Source organism: Oratosquilla oratoria, chromosome 26, assembly GCF_046742065.1.
Source record: "Oratosquilla oratoria isolate Oo_2021 chromosome 26, ASM4674206v1, whole genome shotgun sequence".
NCBI lineage: Eukaryota > Metazoa > Arthropoda > Malacostraca > Stomatopoda > Squillidae > Oratosquilla > Oratosquilla oratoria.
Window position 1 is genome coordinate 43,203,697 of NC_134802.1, and position 20,070 is coordinate 43,223,766.

The window sequence follows — 20,070 nt, forward strand, 5'->3', positions numbered from 1 at the left end:
AATTTACCAGTACCTTCAGGTCTTTTTGGCCAAGAACACAATAATAATTATTATAGGAATCAGGGTGTAACCCATGACACATTTGCTCTGTCTACGGTTGCTAAGGTAGATGTGTATAAATTGTTGAAAACTGTTGACAGATCTAAGGCTACCGGACTAGATAATATTCCAGCCAGATTTGTGAATGACTCAACTGAGCAGATTGCTCCCTGTATCACTCACATAATCAATATTTCGATTCAACAGGGCAAAGTTCCCAATGATTTTAAATTAGCGAAAGTTATTCCTTTGTACAAGAAAGGTAGCAAAACAGATTCCCGTAACTATAGACCTGTCTCAGTGTTCGGTATTATATCAAAGGTTTTGGAAAGAGTTGTTTATAACCAGGTTTATTAATACCAGCGGCGGCGCCAGGAATTTTTAGTTGGCTGAGCAAATTTTGGGGGGGGCTAATAGTAATATGATAATACACATATATTACCCTCATTTCAGAAGGGGAGGGGGTTAATGGTAGGGCTAGCACTGATGGCTGACAAATCTTTAGCCCTGGCAATTAAAAATTCCACTTAATAAGATTATTTCAATGAGTGTTTTAAATTTTCAATTTGCTCATTTCAGTTGGGGGGGGCTGGCCACTTTTTTGGGGGGGCTAAAGCCTCCCCAAGCCCCCCCTGGCACTGCCACTGATTAATACATTCATAATAATAACTTGTTCTATGATTTACAATCCGGCTTTAGAAAATCATATTCTACTGATACATGTAATGTTTGATAAATTTGACTGATTATATCAAAGGTGAAATTGATAGAGGTAATTACTGTGGAATGGTTATGCTAAATCTCCAGAAAGCTTTTGATACTGTAAAGCATGATATTCTATTATACAGATTACAAGCGTTAGGATTCAAAACAGATGTTATTAATTTGATGAGGTCTTATCTAACAGGTCGAGCACAGATTGTGAATATAAATGGTACATCAAAATCAGCTAAAATAACTTGTGGTGTCCCACAGGGTAGCATTTTAGGTCCACTGTTGTTTCTTTTGTATGTGAATGACATGAAAGCTGCTGTTAACTGTAAACTGCTGTTGTATGCCGATGATTCAGCCCTAATAGTTTCTGGTAAAGATGTAAATAGGATTGAGATGTTACTTAGTGAAGAGTTAATGAATGTCAGCAAGTGGTTGATAGATAACAAATTGTCTCTACATCTAGGTAAAACAGAATCCATTCTCTTTGGCTCTAAACAAAAACTCAATAATGCCCCCAACTTAATTATCCAATGTAATGATACTAGTATTCAACCTAAATCTGTTGTTAAATACCTCGGAACAGAAATTGATCAAAATGTGTCGGGAGAAATTATGGCACAAAAAATAATTTAAAAAAGTCAGCTCCAGAACAATTTTTTTGGCAATAATTCAAAAATACCTAGATGTAGAGACAATGAAGCTACTATCTTCAGCCCTGGTACAGTGTCATATTGATTGTGCTTGTTCTTCTTGGTATAGCAGTCTAACTAAAAAATCTAAAATGAATCTTCAAATATGTCAAAACAAACTAATCAGGACTGTTTTGAAACTCCATCCTCGTACTCATCTAGATTATACTCATTTTAAACTGTTAAATTGGTTACCTGTTGAAAAACGTGTTGTTCAGTTAAAGCTTAATCATGTTCACCAAATTGTAAACGACTCTTGTCCCAGTTATTTGTCTGATACTTTTACACTTGTTAGAAATACTCGTACATTGAGAACTTGTTCTAGTCGGTCATCTGTTATTGTTCCTAGGTTTAATAGTTTGTTAGGGAAAAGTTCGTTCAAATACACTGGTGCTATTGCTTGGAACTCTTTACCGATCAACATACAATCAATTGTTTCTAAAGGTAGTTTTAAAAATCAGTTAAGTGTTATCTTTTAGACACTGTTTTTTCTGAAGAAAATAGTTTATATGTTTCATTTACACCTTTAATGCTAGTCATTTTTCTAAGTCATTTATTTTTTCTAGTCTGTACAGTCATATTTTTCATGTATGTCAAATTTGACATTTTTTTTTTTTTCTAATCAACCTAGCTTTTATTATGACAATCTTTTCCTAGTTGATATGTCATCTTTTATGAGGACCACAGTGGAAGTAAGTCTTTTGACTTACTGTGCCATCCTCGGATGTACAATTATATTTACTATGTATAATACGAGTCTTACCTGTATTGTATTTTATTTTATGTATGATTGAATCCGAATCAAATCAAATCAAATCAAATACTAACCTAACATAACCAATCCTAACCTAATCTATCATAATCTAACATAACATAATCTAACCTAACCTAATTTATCCTAACAAAACTAATCATAACCTAACTTACTAATCCTAACCTAATCGAACATACATATACCAAAAGTTTTTCCCCCCTACACGGGGGGTAGCCAAAAAGAAAAAGGCATAGAAAACACCCCCACCCATTCCATTTCCTATATATTCCACTCCCCTCCACCCTCCTCCCTCCCTCTTATCTTGGCACCTCCTGGATGACAGGTCATCCCTGCATCCTGTCCACTGCCCTGGGTCAGAAGCAGTGTTGCAAGACACAGCACATCCACAGCAAGCCTGCTTCATAAATTCGGTGACACCCCCCCCCTCTCTTTAGTAAGACCCCTTTCACCCCATCCATCCATCTCATCCTAGGATGCCCCCTCATATTCACTCCATCCACCACTGCCTTCCACACTTCTTTTACTAATCTTTCTTCACTCATTCTTTCCATGTGTCCAAACCATCCTAATACTCTTTCATCAACCCTATCTCCCAGTTCCCTTTTCACCCCTGTTCTCCTCGTCACCTCCTCATGTCTCACTCTGTCCAGCCTAGTAACCCCTATCATACTTCTCAGACACCTCATCTCAAACACATTCAAACTCCTCTCTTCCTCTCTCATGTTCCATGTTTCTGCCCTGTACAATGCTATTGGCACAATCATTCCTTCATATAACCTCTTAGCATCCCTTTTCAGATGTCTATTTCTCATTACACTTTTCAATCCACCAAGGCATTTACTCGCTTCTCTCAATCTACATTCTACCTCCACCCCCACTCCTCCCTTTCCTGCCACATTCACACCCAGGTATCTAAAACTATCCACTTCCTCCAGTCTTTCACCCTTAATGCTCACTTCCAGCCTGCTGTCACTCTCTCCCCTTGTACATCTCATCACCTTACTTTTACCCACATTTATCTTCATCTTCCTTCTTTCACACACCTTCTCAAACTCACTAATTTCCTCAATCCCTCCTCTGATCCTGCTACAAGTGCAGTGTCATCAGCAAACAACAACTGGCTCACCTCCCACTTTTCTCCATTTTCTTTAATCATCTCCAACCCCTGACCCACTACCCTTGCATTCACCTCTTGCACCACCCCGGCCACATAAAGATTGAACAGCCAGGGCAACATAACACATCCCTGACAAATTCCCATTCACTCTCCATTTCTAATCCTAACACAAGCTCTACTACTCTCGTAAAAACTCTTGACTGCTCTTAACAGCTTTCCTCTATCCCATATATCTGCAGTACCTCCCACAGTGCCTTCCTTTCTACCCTGTCATAAGCCTTTTCCAGATCCATAAAAGCCAAAAAAACATCCTTACCTTTTCCTATAGCTTTCTCACATATCTGTCTTACCACAAAAATCTGATCTACACAACCCCTACCTCTCCTAAACCCACACTGTTCCTCACCAATTACTCCCTCTGTTCCTCTCCTAATCCTCTCAATCAAGACCCTCCCATAAGCCTTCCCAACTACACTCAACAAGTTGATCCCTCTGAAACTACTACACTCACACTTGTCCCCCTTTCCCTTGTAAAGCAGAACTATACAGGCACTCCTCCAGTCCTCTGGCACTCTACCCTCTCTTAAACAAACATTAAATAACCTCACCAGCCAGTCCAACATAACTGTACCTCCTATCTTCAGACATGGCATCCATCCAGACCAGGTGCCTTACCTGCTCTCATCATCTTAACAGTTGCTTTCACCTCATCCTTCCCTATTTCTCCTCCATTTTCCTCACTCATCACTCTCATTTTCTTAGTGCTTCCCACTGCAACTACCTTTCCCTCCCCATCCTCCTTCACATTTAGCAACTCCCTAAAATATTCTGCCCACCTTCCTCTCACTACCTTCTCTTCCATTATCATCTCTCCATCTGCACCTTTTACCTTTTCTTCTCTACTTGATTCGCCTCCTGTTTGGGCGGCTAGAGACGCTTGGGCTTGCCTTGCTTGGGTCGATGCCACGTGGTCCTTTGTCTGACCAGCGTTCCATTGGGTCCCTCGCTTCATGCTGGATGCGGCACCACGACAATATAACCCAACCAAACCTAAACTACCCTAACTTAACCTATCTTAATCTATCATAACCGAATCTACTCTAACCTAACCTTATCTAACCCAAGTTAATCTAACCTACCATGACCTGCCCTACTCTTCCCAAACCTAACTAAACTTAACTTAAACTATCTTAACCTAAACTAAACTTATAAGCTAACCTATCCAAACATAACATAACGTTGACCCAAGGGTGTGTGCGTGAGGTTCAGCCAAAGTTGAGGCTATGGCTGCCTTTTTGCCTTTCCGCCTCTAGCGCCCGCACCTTTGGCTGGAGTGGCGCGATTGATTTCTTTATTGTGAGTTATGCGTACATGAAGCACTATGTGCTCAGTATGACAGACGGTTACAGACTGAACTGAGGCCAAACGTCGCTCGCTACGCAGAGCGAGATGATGCCACGCCTAGTACACACATATGAATGAGGCCTTGTCGGCCATAACAAAGCCCGGAGCTTCCAATTCGGAGGGACGGAGTTGGGCAGGGCAAAGCGGTCGGACGGGAACCCGGAGGACACGTAGGTAAGCACGTGGCCGTAGGCGGGGTTTATCCGTGCCGCGGCCCGGAGTGTTTAGAGCGTCCTATCGTCGTCGGCGGCGGTGACGGGTCGTCTCCGCGAAGCGCCGGCGTTGCCGGTGACGACGCTCCTGACGTGAGGATGGGGATGGGCGGACGATGGTCCGTCATCAACGAGAAGTGGGCAATCCAAACTGATATGGTTTGCATTTGGATGCGGCCCAGGTGATAGCAAGCATCTCCAGTGATAGTGGCGTATCGGATTTCGGCGTCCGTCAGAAACCGCGAGCCGCACTGGACGAGGCGTATGTGCCCCTGACCGTAGTCTTGGAGGAGGACGTATCCGATGCTGTAGAGGCGCGACGTATCCGTCTACAGTACCACTGGCAGGGCGGAATCGAAGGGCGCCAGCACGGGCGGCGACGACAGATCTCGCCTTACGACAGGCGTGATGATACCTTGCTGCACCATTGAGTCAAGTTCTTCCTTCACTTGAACCTGAAATGCGAACGGTATCGGCCTGGGCGTGTGGGCGGCGAGGGGCGTCGCGTCGGCTTGCAGGTGGATTCTCATGGGGGTCGGAGTCCCACCATCTTTCCTAGGGGGGCGACGCAGGGGTCATCCTTAGAGACCAGCACGTCGCTCAATTCCCGTAGGAATTAGTCGCGAGCGATCCAGGAAGTCGGGTGGGACTATGGCCAAGTCGAAGGAGAGGAGGGGCGTTTGGTCCTCTTCGTGAATCCGTGTAGCGGCGTTGCAGTCCCTGTCTTCGAACGTCAAGGCAGCCCGGAAGCGTCCCGTTGCAGGGGGCATGCAAGATATGTCGGCGCCGAGAGCGGCGGATGTAAGGCTCTTGATATCCCCAACATGCCTAGGTGCCGAGTGCCTGTGTCGGGCAGCATACGGAAGCGTCGCCGACAGGTGGTGGAGAGCGATCGGCCGGAAGACACAGGGGCGGCAGGTGCCAGCCTTCCCGGGAGAAGGTGCGGGAGCGGGGGGCGCTGAGGCAGGGGTGCCTGCGTCTGATGGGGAACCCTTTGCCATGCCGACACGGCGCATGCGTGTGAGTCCTACTTGACATCCGAGACTGACGCGATCAGTGACTTGTGCGGGCGGCAGTTGGTCGCTACCTCCTGTAGTGACGTAATTGCAGCGAGGGAGCAGAGGTCACCGATTAATCTCAAACTTACCCCAAAGGGACACAGTCGGGTACAGAGCACGGCGAGGTAAACGGCGGAGCCTTGGCCCAAGAGTGTGTGCATGGCAACCATCGAAAATTGAGCCCCCTTTTTTCTAACCTTTCATATATCCGCCTCTGGCGGCCAGTACCTTTGAAAAGCCTAAGTGATGTCCAATTGGAATCTAATTTTCCAGAGCCTTTTTTTTTTTTTTCACCAGAGCCATTTTTTTTAATTACCAGAGCCATTTTTGATACTTCCAGAGACATGTTTTTGCAGGTTCGATTTCCTTCAAACTATTGGAGGGCGAACTCATTACTCATGTGCATGAAAAATAACTTTTTTTTTTTTAAATAAACCAGCCTTTAATTTTGGGGGGAGTGGGATGGGTGGGGGAAGAATAAGATACATGCAAATTTACAGATTATTTTTTTAATGTATTGATACAAACATGTCAAATCAGTTAATGGATTTCAATATGATGCAAATTACTGAGTTTCCTTGTTAAGTTGTTTAAGATCCACTTGCAGAGTTTTGTAGAATAAGATTAGTAGTTTCTGACTTTCTGCTGTTCTGCATAGTACTATGCAAGCCTTCTATGGTAGCAGTATAAGGTCACTATGTAATTTTCATTACTTAATATTAATCTAGTTATAGCAACCTAATAGGTTAAACCTGTATATATGATTATTTGATTAATCCATTAGCATGTAGTTCTCAACTTCTCATTCTCAATGCTCAATCAGGTGCGGATCCAGGGGGTGGGGGGGGCTGAGTGGACTGAATCCCCCCCAAATTTGTTCTTCCATGAATCATTGTAAGGATGTAATTTAATCGATTTTAGTGCTTTCTGATGTTTTGCCAGGTCCGGGGGTTAAATAAACTGACAGCATGTGTGCGGTATTTGGGCGGAATTGTGCTGTGTTTGGCATTTGTTTAATTCCATTTATCTGTTTTGTGCTGCGCGTGTTGTAGGGTTGCCAGGGCAGTGTTGCCATTTCGTGGAAATATCGCTCATGGTGAGGGAATCTAGCGAGTGTTGGCAACTGGCGTGGATAACGTGGACGGATTTCTACACAGTGTGGAAAAATATTTCCACATTTTCTATATCTGCTTTGGGGCCTTAGCTTATTGTGTGCAAAGTTATGTTTAGTTAATGTTATACGTAAAATGGATTGCTGATAACCAAATTTTCCATTAAGTACCTATATACACTAACAGTCGCAAAATTGCAATGATACAAGAGAAGGGTGCTTAGCAGAGGAAGATAACATGGTCAAGGTGTAGGTTTGTGAGGTCCAGTTATTCAGCTGAAACGGAGAGAGTAACACATTGCTTCTTCTACAGGTGTCGCAACTTAAGATATGTGAAAATGAGGTAAATAATGATGGACCAAGTGAAGAGCTTTTCCATACAGAGGATAACCTAAATATAGAAAATCAGCAGAATGAATCAGAAAATACTAGTAATGACGACCAAAATGAGATAAACAATGATGGACCAACTGAAGAGCTTTTCCATACAGAGGATTCCCCAAATACAGAAAATCAAGAGAATGACCCAGAAAATACTAGTAGCGACGACTAAAGTGTGCTACGTTTTTATGGGCCAAATGGCGAGTTTCCGATCCATACAGTAGAAAATCTTAGCGAAGACTATGCCAGTAGTACTGGGGAAAACCCTGACAGAGATTTCCTCAGTGATAGTGATACTGATCAAGAAAATACCGTAGAGAATCCATATACTACCTCCTCAGACTCTGATCCCTCTTCACAATCACAAGTGCCAGAATTTGAATACGACGGTGACTATGACAGTGATAGGTCAGACAACTCTTTAAGACCCTTTAAAAGGAGGAAATATTAGGTGAGTTTTGTTCAGTAAAATAATTATGTTACGTTATTATCATTTACCTTATTAGGGAAAGAATTAGCGGTATTCTAATATTCATCGGTTTATAATGGTATATGCTTCAATAGTATTATTTATATGTTTTATTTCTCATCTAATGTTTAGAGAACTCTGTTGGTGGCAACACTCCTATTCCACATTGTTGTGTGTGTCCGTTATGCCGATAGAAATTCCGTCAATCACAAACATGGAATAGCTTAGTCACTGTTCAGTTTTCGATCAAAGAAAACGTGTGGTAAAATAGGGTGAATTCTGGCAATGCTATGCCAAGGTTGTGTCTCAGTTGAGCTGAAAAGGGATAGAAAGGAGATATACCACGTTCGTTGGCCGTTTAACATACCTGTATTGTCACCTATATGATTGTTTTGTGTTGTTGAAGCAATCAATCAAGAAGTATCATCTGCAAACAGTAAGTATTCAGGAATACCACAGGCTTTATAGATATCGTTAATGTAAATAAAAAACAAAATAGGACCTAGAATACTACTTTGAGGTACCCCCCATACTTACACCCATTAATCTCGATTTAACACCGTTAAATGAGACAACTTGATTACGATTAGATAAATATGACTGAAACATCTGAAGTTCAAAATCTCTTATTCCGTACTCAGCCATTTTCATCAATAGCCTTTTTAGTCTAGAAAAACTGCGGCACATATTTTTTATTAGATAGTCGAGTTACAATATATTCATGTAAGAGAGCAACAGACATATATATTGAGTGGTTTTCACGGAATCCAAATTGATTATTGAAAATGATCCCATGGTACTCGAGGTAATCTACCAATTGCTCAAGAATAACGGTTTCAAGTACTTTAGACCAAGGTCTAAATATACAGGTCAGACCGTTTACATTCTTCTGCGCAGCTTCTGACGTCATTTGGCTGAGTCCATTTTCTCTTTGTGATACACTGAAGAAAACTGTGAAACGCCAAGGAAGACAGGAACTATAATATTTTATATATTATATATATATATATTATATATCATATATATTATACCGGAAGGATCGAAATCGAACGAAAATTTGATACGTTTGATGTCGGCCCATCTTTATGGATCGGGTGTACTACAGCAATTTTTAGGACATTAGGAAAGGAAGTCTGTTGAAAGCACAAAGTGATTAATTGCATGAGTAAATGAATAATTTTGGGAGCAGCAAGTTTAAGGATCTTTGTATTAAGACAATCATAGCCATTGGACTTATTTTTATGATTATTTATAATACGCCATATATCGTGAGTTGATGGTTTTATTAGACTAAATTGTGATGAGACTGGAGTTATATATTGAAGTGGGTTTCCTGGGTCATTTGGCAGCTTATCAGCCAATAAACTACCAATTGAACAGAAAAGGTTATTAAACATGTCAGCGATCTCATGGTTGTCAGTTACCTGCCTGTTATTGTGAATAAACAAATTGGGAGTATTATTACTTCTCTTTTTATTAATTACTTCAAGAAGTATTGACCAGAGTATCTTCGGAACCGATGAATTTTCTTCAAGTTTTTTGAGATAGTATTGCTTGCGAGCAATTTAATTGATGAGTTGGGAACATTACGACATTATCAAGTTAAGTATACCTCAGACTACTCAGAGGAAGGAATTCAGGTTAGCCCCCCCCCCCCCAATTTTTTTTATCCTGGATCCGCCACTGTGCTCAGTTTACACTAGCTCTCTTAATCAGTTTTACTCACTCTTTAACTCTTGCACTTTGAATTTTTGATGATTCGATCCAGTTACTGTTATTTAGTCAATGGTGCATTGTACATGTAGTCAGCGCGTTGATTGGGCAGCTAGCTGCATGCAACCAATGAACTTCCCTGCATACAGGTACCATGCAATTCGCAACTAGCGACATTATGTAGCACGATAGTCGTGTAAAGTCTAGTCAACATGTACTAGTATACGCGCGCATGCAGCTGATACGAAGCTAGGCTAGGTAAGCCCAAGATCTAAGAATATAAGGTCTAACCACTTCCGACCGAATTTCGAGGGAGTTGGCGCAGCGGGCCCGTGAACGTCACCTGGCTGTTCAAAGTGGGGTTAGCGAACTTAGCGGGTCCTATAGCTGTCAGTTGAAGTTGGTCCGTCGTTCGAAAATGACCTCGCCTTCGCTCGCAACGCTCCACGCAATTAGTTATATTCTGACAAATATTATATAAATATATATATAAATATATATAAAATATTATAGTTCCTGTCTATATATATGAATATATAATATATATGATATATAATATATATATATATATATACTGTATATATATATATATATATATATATATATAAAATATTATAGTTCCCTGAGTGGTGGGTCATTATGGTCACCTGCTCAGATTTACCCGCAACATCACTCACAGTTTGAGGGCGTCCACGGCTGCCGTGGAGTCCAATTTGACACCACTCAGGGATACGGTATGGCTACCACAGGCCCAAAAGTGAATACTGGGTGAAAAGGCCCAAGTTTGGAGGGGTGCCACCGCCACGCCCTTGGGCTAAGGCTGTTCATGTCTACCTTCCTTTATACTTTGTCCAACTCTCTACCTGTGAGGCAAGTTTGGAGCAAATCGGTCACCTTCGGATTTTGGGCAAAATTCGCATGGTTTCTCCTTTGAGATTTTTTGGATTTTGGGTCATTATGGTCACCTTCTCAGATTTACCCGCCATATCACCCACAGGTCGAGGGCGTCCATGGCTGCCGTGGAGTCCAATTTGACACCACTCAGGGATACGGTATGGGTGCCACAGGCCAAAATGTGAATACTGGGTGAAAAGGCCCAAGTTTGGAGGGGTGCCACCGCCACGCCCTTGGGCTAAGGCTGTTCATGTCTACCTTGCTTTGTACTTTGTCCGACTCTCTACCTGTGAGGCAAGTTTGGACCAAATCGGTCACCTTCGGATTTTGGGCAAAATTCGTATGTCTCCTTTGAGATTTTTTGGATTTTGGGTCATTATGGTCACCTGCTCAGATTTACCCGCCATATCACCCACAGGTTGAGGGCGTCCACGGCTGCCGTGGAGTCCAATTTGACACCACTCAGGGATACGGTATGGGTGCCACAGGCCCAAAAGTGAATACTGGATGAAAAGGCCCAAGTTTGGAGGGGTGCCACCGCCACGCCCTTGGGCTAAGGCTGTTCATGTCTACCTTGCTTTGTACTTTGTCCGACTCTCTACCTGTGAGGCAAGTTTGGACCAAATCGGTCACCTTCGGATTTTTGGCAAAATTCGTATTGTTTCTTCTTTGAGATTTTTTGGATTTTGGGTCATTCTGGTCACCTGCTCAGATTTACCCGCCATATCACCCACAGGTCGAGGGCGTCCACGGCTGCCGTGGAGTCCAATTTGACACCACTCATGGATACGGTATGGGTACCATAGGCCCATAAGTGAATACTGGGTGAAAAGGCCCAAGTTTGGAGGGGTGCCACCGCAACGCCCTAGGGCTAAGGCTGTTCACGTCTACGTTGCTTTGTACTTTGTCCGACTCTCTACCTGTGAAGCAAGTTTGGACCAAATCGGTCACCCTCGGATTTTGGGCAAAATTAGTATGGTTTCTCCTTTGAGATTTTTTGGATTTCTGGTCATTATGGTCACCTGCTCCGATTTACCCGCCATATCACCCACAGGTCGAGGGTGTCCACGGCTGCCGTAGAGTCCAATTTGACACCATTCAGGCCCAAAAGTGAATACTGGGTGAAAAGGCCAAAGTTTGGAGGGACTTTTAACACTTAGACTTTGGGTAGTCTGCCTATGTTGAAGCACTTGTCACTTGTGGGCATGCACACCCGTAGCCATTGCTTGTGACGCCTACCAGTTGCCAGCGACCGTCAGGTTCCTTTGTGGAGATATTTACCTTGTATTTACCTAGTTGTATTATACAGGAAGGGAGCTATGCTCATGGTGACCCGTCTTTGTATCTTTCAGCATCAAGGAGGAAGAGCTGTGAATATAATGAAAAAATATGCCTAAAGGAAAGTACTTAACCCATAATGCGGCTAGATGGTGAAAGATACAGAGAGAGAGAGCAAGACAGAGAGAAGTTAAGAATCAAAGAAATAAAAACCTCTGCAATGGTAGTCAGCCACAAGGAACATAACTGTTCTGTGATTGCATACATATATATACTAAGATTTTCATCCCCTAACAAGGGAGGTAGCCAAAGTCAATAGGCATAATTCCACTCCCGCCCATTCCATCACCACATACTCCAGTCCCATCCACCCTCCTCCCTCCCTCCATCTTTTCTTGTATCCTACTGGATGATGGGTCATCCCTTCATCTCACCCACTGCCCTGGGATTGCATGTAACAAAAAGTCTTTGGGGAATCTCACCCATGACTTTCTTTCCCCGTAACAAGAATGTCTGTGAATTCCAAAGACAGCAGTGAAGAATGTAGTGTTTACCAAGAAACTAGCATTTCACTGTAATATACCTTGACAAAGGTCTTCGAGAACCAACCTGTCGAGCAAGTTTGGACCAAATCGGTCACCTTCGAATTTTCAGCTAAATTCATGGGGATTTTTTGGATTTTGGGTCATTTTGGTCACTTGCTCCGATTTAGCCGCCATCTCACACACAGGTCGAGGGCGGCTAAGGCCGCCGTGGAGTCCAATTTGACACCACTTAGGCCAACGGTATGGGTGCCACAGGCCAAAAGCTGATTACTGGGTGAAAAGGCCCAAATTTGGAGGGGTGCCACTGCCACGCCCTTGGACTCAGGCTGCTAATATTTACCTTGCTGTGCATTTTGACCGACTCTCTCCCTGTGGGGCAAGTTTGGACCAAATCGGTGACCTTCGAATTTTCGGTTAAATGCATGATTTTTTGTATTTTGGGTCATTTTGGCGATTTACCCGCCATCTCACCCACAAGTCGAGGACGGCTAAGGCTGCCGTGGTGTCCAATTTGACACCACTCAGGCCAACGGTATGGGTGCCAGAGGCCAAAAGGTGATTACTGGGTGAAAAGGTCCAAATTTGGAGGGGTGCCACTGCCACGCCCTTGGACTCAGGCTGCTCATGTTTACCTTGCTGTGCACTTTGACCGACTCTCTCCCTGTGGGGCAAGTTTGGACCAAATCGGTGACCTTCGAATTTTCGGCTAAATTCATGGGGTCCTTTGAGATTTTTTGGATTATGGGTCATTTTGGTCACTTGCTCCGATTTACCCGCCATCTCACCCACAGGTCGAGGGCGGCTAGGGCTGCCGTGGAGTCCAATTTGACACCACTCAGGCCAACGGTATGGGTGCCAGAGGCCAAAAGGTGATTACTGGGTGAAAAGGCCCAAATTTGGAGGGGTGCCACTGCCACGCCCTTGGACTCAGGCTGCTCATGTTTACCTTGCTGTGCACTTTGACCGACTCTCTCCCTGTGGAGCAAGTTTGGACCCAATGGGTCACCTTCGAATTATCGGCTAAATTCGTGTGGTCTGAGATTTTTTGGATTTTTGGTCATTTTGGTCACTTGCTCCGATTTACCCGCCATCTCACCCACAGGTCGAGGGCGGCTAGGGCTGACGTGGAGTCCAATTTGACACCACTCAGGCCAACGGTATGGGTGCCAGAGGCCAAAAGCTGATTACTGAGTGAAAAGGCCCAAATTTGGAGGGGTGCCACTCCCACGCCCTTGGTCTCAGGCTGCTCATGTTTACCTTGCTGTGCATTTTGATCGACTCTCTCCCTGTGGGGCAAGTTTGGATCAAATCGGTGACCTTCGAATTTTCGGCTAAATTCATGGGGTCCTTTGAGATTTTTTGGATTTTGGGTCATTTTGGTCACTTGCTCTGATTTACCCGACATCTCATCCACAGGTCGAGGGCGGCTAGGGCTGCCGTGGAGTCCAATTTGACACCACTCTAGCCAACGGTATGGGTGCCAGAGGCCAAAAGGTGATTACTGGGTGAAAAGGCCCTAATTTGGAGGGGTGCCACTGCCACGCCCTTGGACTCAGGCTGCTCATGTTTACCTTGGTGTGCACTTTGACCCACTCTCTCCCTGTGGGGCAAGTTTGGACCAAATCAGTGACCTTCGAATTTTCGGTTAAATTCATGGGGTTAATCCTTTGAGATTTTTTGGATTTTTGGTCATTATGATCACCTGCTCCGATTTACCCGCCATCTCACCTACAGGTCGAGGGCGGTTAAGACTGCCGTGGAATCCAATTTGACACCACTCAGGCCAATGGTATGGGTGCCAGAGGCCACAAGGTGATTACTGGGTGAAAAGGCCCAAATTTGGAGGGGTACCACTGCCACGCCCTTGGACTCAGGCTGCTCATGTTTACCTTGCTGTGCACTTTGACCGACTCTCCCTGTGAGTCAAGTTTAGACCCAATCGGTCACTTTCGAATTTTCGGCTAAATTCATGGGGGTTAATCCTTTGAGATTTTTTTTATTTTGGGTCATTTTGGTCACTTGCTCCGATGTACCCGACATCTCACCCACAGATCGAGGGCGGCTAGGGCTGCCGTGGAGTCCAATTTGACACCACTCAGGCCAACGGTATGGGTGCCACAGGCCAAAAGGTGATTACTGGGGGAAAAGGCCCAAATTTGGAGGGGTGCCACTGCCACGCCCTTGAACTCAGGGTGCTCATGTTTACCTTGCTGTGCGCTTTGACCGACTCTCTCCCTGTGGGGCAAGTTTGGACTAAATCGGTGACCTTCGAATTTTTTTATTTTGGGTCATTTTGGTCACTTGCTCCGATTTACCCGCCATCTCACCCACAGGTCGATGGCGGTTAAGGCTGCCGTGGAGTCCAATTTGACACCACTCTAGCCAACGGTATGGGTGCCAGAGGCCAAAAGGTGATTACTGGTTGAAAAGGCCCTAATTTGGAGGGGTGCCACTGCCACGCCCTTGGACTCAGGCTGCACGTGTTTACCTTGGTGTGCACTTTGACCCACTCTCTCCCTGTGGGGCAAGTTGGACCAAATCAGTGACTTTCGAATTTTCGGTTAAATTCATGGGGTTAATCCTTTGAGATTTTTTGGATTTTGGGTCATTTTGGTCACTTGCTCCGATTTACCCGCCATCTCACTCACAGGTCGAGGGCGGCTAGGGCTGCCGTGGAGTCCAATTTGACACCACTCAGGCCAACGGTATGGGTGCCAGAGGCCAAAAGGTGATTACTGGTTGAAAACGCCCAAATTTGGAGGGGTGCCACTACCACGCCCTTGGACTCAGGTTGCTCATGTTTACCTTGCTGTGCACTTTGAACGACTCTCTCCCTGTGGGGCACGTTTGGACCAAATCGGTCACCTTCGAATTGAGATTTTTTGGATTTTGGGTCATTTTGGTCACTTGCTCTGATTTACCCGCCATCTCACCCACAGGTCGAGGGCGGCTAGGGCTGCCGTGGAGTCCAATTTGACATCACTCAGGCCAACGGTATGGGTGCCAGAGGCCAAAAGGTGATTACTGGGTGAAAAGGCCCAAATTTGGAGGGGTGCCACTGCCACGCCCTTGGACTCAGGCTGCTCATGTTTACCTTGCTGTGCATTTTGACCGACTCTCTCCCTGTGGGGCAAGTTTGGACCAAATCGGTCACCTTCGAATTTTCGGCTAAATTCATGGGGGTTAATCCTTTGAGATTTTTTGGATTTTGGGTCATTTTGGTCACTTGCTCCGATTTACCCGCCATCTCACCCACAGGTCGAGGGCGGCTAGGGCTGCCGTGGAGTCCAATTTGACACCACTCAGGCCAACGGTATGGGTGCCAGAGTTCAAAATGTGATTACTGGGTGAAAAGACCCAAATTTGGAGGGGTGCCACTGCCACGCCCTTTAACTCAGGCTGCTCATATTTACCATGCTGTGCACTTTGACCGACTCTCTCCCTGTGGGGCAAATTTGGAATAAATCGGTGACATTGGAATTTTGGCTAAATTCATGGGGTTAATCCTTTGAGATGTTTTTGATTTTGGTCAGTTGCTCCGATTTAGGCTTGATTCACACTATCGGTCCTGTCCAATATTGTCTCATTAATTTCAATGGAAGCATTCACACTGGCGCTCTCGCTCCACTCTCGCTCCGGTATCGCTCCGGTCACGGTTCCGTCAAAAGATATTTTTACTGGAGCGAGAGCGGAGGGTGACCGGATCGTGAGCGCCAGTGTGAACTCAGTTGCCACGGTCCTGGTCCACTCCAGTCGAGATTCAGCCTTCATATAAGCAAGTAGTGTTACCTGCTGTCCTACCAAACCATGGATAATCCAAAGGAAACACCACAATGGGATCATGAGAAAGTTAGAAAAATGATAAAAATACGTTTTCTTTTTATTTATCACTGATACAATGACAATGCGTACAGCGAGGATATACATAAGCACCAACTGAATAAAATATAACCTACAAAACTTACTTTAATTTTGTGGATTCAGATGAAATGCTAATAGAATTAGTCAAAAGGTAAACCAGAGCTGTATGACCTGACTTCGCTGCACTACAGTGATAACGTGGCGAAAAGAAGAAGCTGTGTTGAAATAAGCAGGCAGCTGGGTTGTGAAGGTAAGAAATTCCATACAATAGCCTAATGTCCACTGTGGAAATGCATTTCCTATCCTCACTAAACAATTTTCCTATACAATAATGTTTGCATACTTATCATATTGCCAAGGTACTGAGAGAAAAAAAAATACACATTATTAACCGAAGAAAGAAATTCCATATGTATGATAACAACCTATTATCCACTGCGGAAATGCATCTCCTTAGCTCACTCAACAAATATTCTTACACAAGTTTGTTTGTCTACTTATATTTTATCATTTTGCCAAGGCATTGAACCAGCTGGGGAGCTGAAATAATCTTTCAGTGTTTCTCTCACGCCAAGAGCCTCCTTTGTATCATTTCCCCCTCTTCCTCTCATTGGACGTACTGTGTTTGATGGAGGTATGACAACAGTATCTGGTAATGCAACAGCATTTGGGTGTATCAGATTGTGAAGTATGCATGTTGTTGTAATGATTGCATTAGCGTTAGAAGGCATATCTTTAAGTTTCCTTAAATATATTCTGAAGGTTTGCACTAGAATACCAAATGTGCACTCAACTATCCTCCTGGCTCTAGATAATTTATAATTAAAAATCCTTTTCTCTACCTTATGTTCAGTCTGTGAACCTGGGTAGGTCCTCATCAAATTTCTCTTCAGCGGGAAAGCCTCATCTCCCACTATAACGTATGGTGCAAGCACATCAGTGCCAGGAAGTGCAGCATCTTCTTGTACATTTCAGGTCATCCTCAATTTTGGATAGTATTTTCTCAAATGTTCCTTTGTTCATTCTGAAATATCTGTGGAATTTACTCTCATCATCAATAAGACGAGGATACAAAGTATGAAATTCTCCTTCAGTCTTCCTATCTTGCAACATAGGATGAACCCACAATTTCTTTCTTTTTCTATTTTGTTTTCCTTCTTCTTCTTCATCAAGTGCAATAGCGATTATTGCCAACTCGGCGTCAGAAAAGACACACATCCTTCGTAACTGATGGTAAGACTTCTACTGGTGTCGAGGGAGGGGGGATGACGGGAACGAGAGGGGACCGATAGTGTGAATACCTCAGAACCGAGAGCGGAGCGCGACCGGACCGATAGTGTGAATCAACCCTGAATACCTCAGAACCGGAGTGGAGCGAGAGCGGAGCGCGACCGGACCGATAGTGTGAATCAACCCTTACCCGCCATCTCACCCACAGGTCGAGGGCGGCTAGGGCTGCCGTGGAGTCCAATTTGACACCACTCAGGCCAACGGTATGGGTGCCACAGGCCAAAAGGTGATTACTGGGTGAAACGGCCCAAATTTGGAGGGGTGCCACTGCCACGCCCTTGGACTCAGGCTGCTCATGTTTACCTTGGTGTGCACTTTGACCGACTCTCCCCCTGTGGGGCAGGTTTGGACCAAATCGGTCACCTTCGAATTTTCAGCTAAATTAATTTTTTGGATTTTGGGTGATTTTGGTCACTTGCTCCGATTTACCCGCCATCTCACCCACAGGTCAAGGGCGATTAAGGCTACCATGGAGTCCAATTTGACACCACTCAGGCCAACGGTATGGGTGCCAGAGGCCCAAAGGTTATTATTGGGTGAAAAGGCCCAAATTTGGAGGAGTGCCACTGCCACGCCTTTGGACTCAGGCTGCTCATATTTACCTTGGTGTGCACTTTGACCGACTCTCCCCCTGTGGGGCAAGTTTGGACCAAATCGGTGACCTTCGAATTTTCGGCTAAATTCATGTGGTTAATCCTTTGAGATTTTTTGTATTTTGGGTCATTTTGGTCACTTGCTCCGATTTACCCGCCATCTCACTCACAGGTCGAGGGCGCCTAGTGCTTCCGTGGAGTCCAATTTGACACCACTCAGGCCAACGGTGTGGGTGCCAGAGGCCCAAAGGTGATTACTGGGTGAAAAGGCCTAAATTTGGAAGGGTGCCACTGCCACGCCCTTTGACTCAGGCTGCTCATATTTACCTTGCTGTGCACTTTGATCGACTCTCTCCCTGTAGGACAAATTTGGACCAAATCGGTCACCTTCGAATTTTCGGCTAAATTCATGTGGTTAATCATTTGAGATTTTTTGGATTTTGGGTCATTTTGGTCACTTGCTCCGATTTACCCGCCATCTCACCCACAGGTCGAGGGCGGCTAGGGCTGCCGTGGAGTCCAATTTGACACCACTCAGGCCAACGGTATGGGTGCCAGAGGCCAAAATGTGATTACTGGGTGAAAAGACCCAAATTTGGAGGGGTGCCACTGCCACGCCCTTACGCTCAGGCTGCTCATGTTTACCTTGCTGTGCACTTTGACCAACTCTCTCCCTATGGGGCGAGTTTGGACTAAATCGGTGACTTTGAATTTTCGGCTAAATTGAGATTTTTTTTTATTTTAGGTCATTTTGGTCACTTGCTCCGATTTACCCGCCATCTCACCCACAGGTCGAGGGCGGCTAGGGCTGCCGTGGAGTCCAATTTGACACCACTCAGGCCAACGGTATGGGTGCCAGAGGCCAAAATGTGATTACTGGGTGAAAAGGCCCAAATTTGGAGGGGTGCCACTGCCACGCCCTTGGACTCAGGCTGCTCATGTTTACCTTGCTGTGCACTTTGACCGACTCTCTCCCTGTGGGGCAAGTTTGGACCAAATCGGTCACCTTCGAATTTTCGGCTAAATTCATGGGGTTAATCCTTTGAGATTTTTTGGATTTTTGGTCACCTGCTCCGATTTATCCGCCATCTCACCTGCAGGTCGAAGGCGGCTAGGGCTGCCGTGGAGATTTGACACCACTCTAGCCAATGGTATGGGTGCCAGAGGCCATAAGGTGATTACTGGGTGAAAACAAATTTGGAGGGGTGCCACCTCCACGCCCTTGGGCTAAAGCTGCTCATGTTAACCTTGCTGTGCACTTTGACCGACTCTCTCCCTGTGGATCAAGTTTAGACCCAATCGGTCACCTTCGAATTTTCGGCTAATTTTTTTTGGATTTTGGGTCATTTTGGTCACTTGCTCCGATTTACCCGCCATCTCACCCACAGATCGAGGGCGGCTAGGGCTGCCGTGGAGTAAAATTTGACACCACTCAGGCCAACGGTATGGGTGCCAGAGGCCAAAATGTGATTACTGGGTGAAAAGACCCAAATTTGGAGGAGTGCCACTGCCACGCCCTTGGACTGAGGCTGCTCATTTTTACCTTGCTGTGCACTTTGACCGACTCTCTCCCTGTGGGATAAGTTTGAATCAAATCGGTCACCTTCGAATTTTCGGCTAAATTCATGGGATTTTGTCATATTGGTCACCTGCTCTGATTTACCCGCCATCTCACCCACAGGTTGAGGGCGGCTAGGGTTGCCGTGGAGTCCAATTTGACACCACTCAGGCCAACGGTATGGGTGCCACAGGCCAAAAGGTGATTACTGGGTGAAAAGGCCCAAATTTGGAGGGGTGCCACTGCCACGCCCTTGGACTCAGGCTACTCATGTTTACCTTGCCGTGCACTTTAACCGCCTCTCTCCCTGTGGAGCAGGTTTGGACCAAATCGGTGACCTTCGAATTTTCGGCTAAATTCATGGGGTTA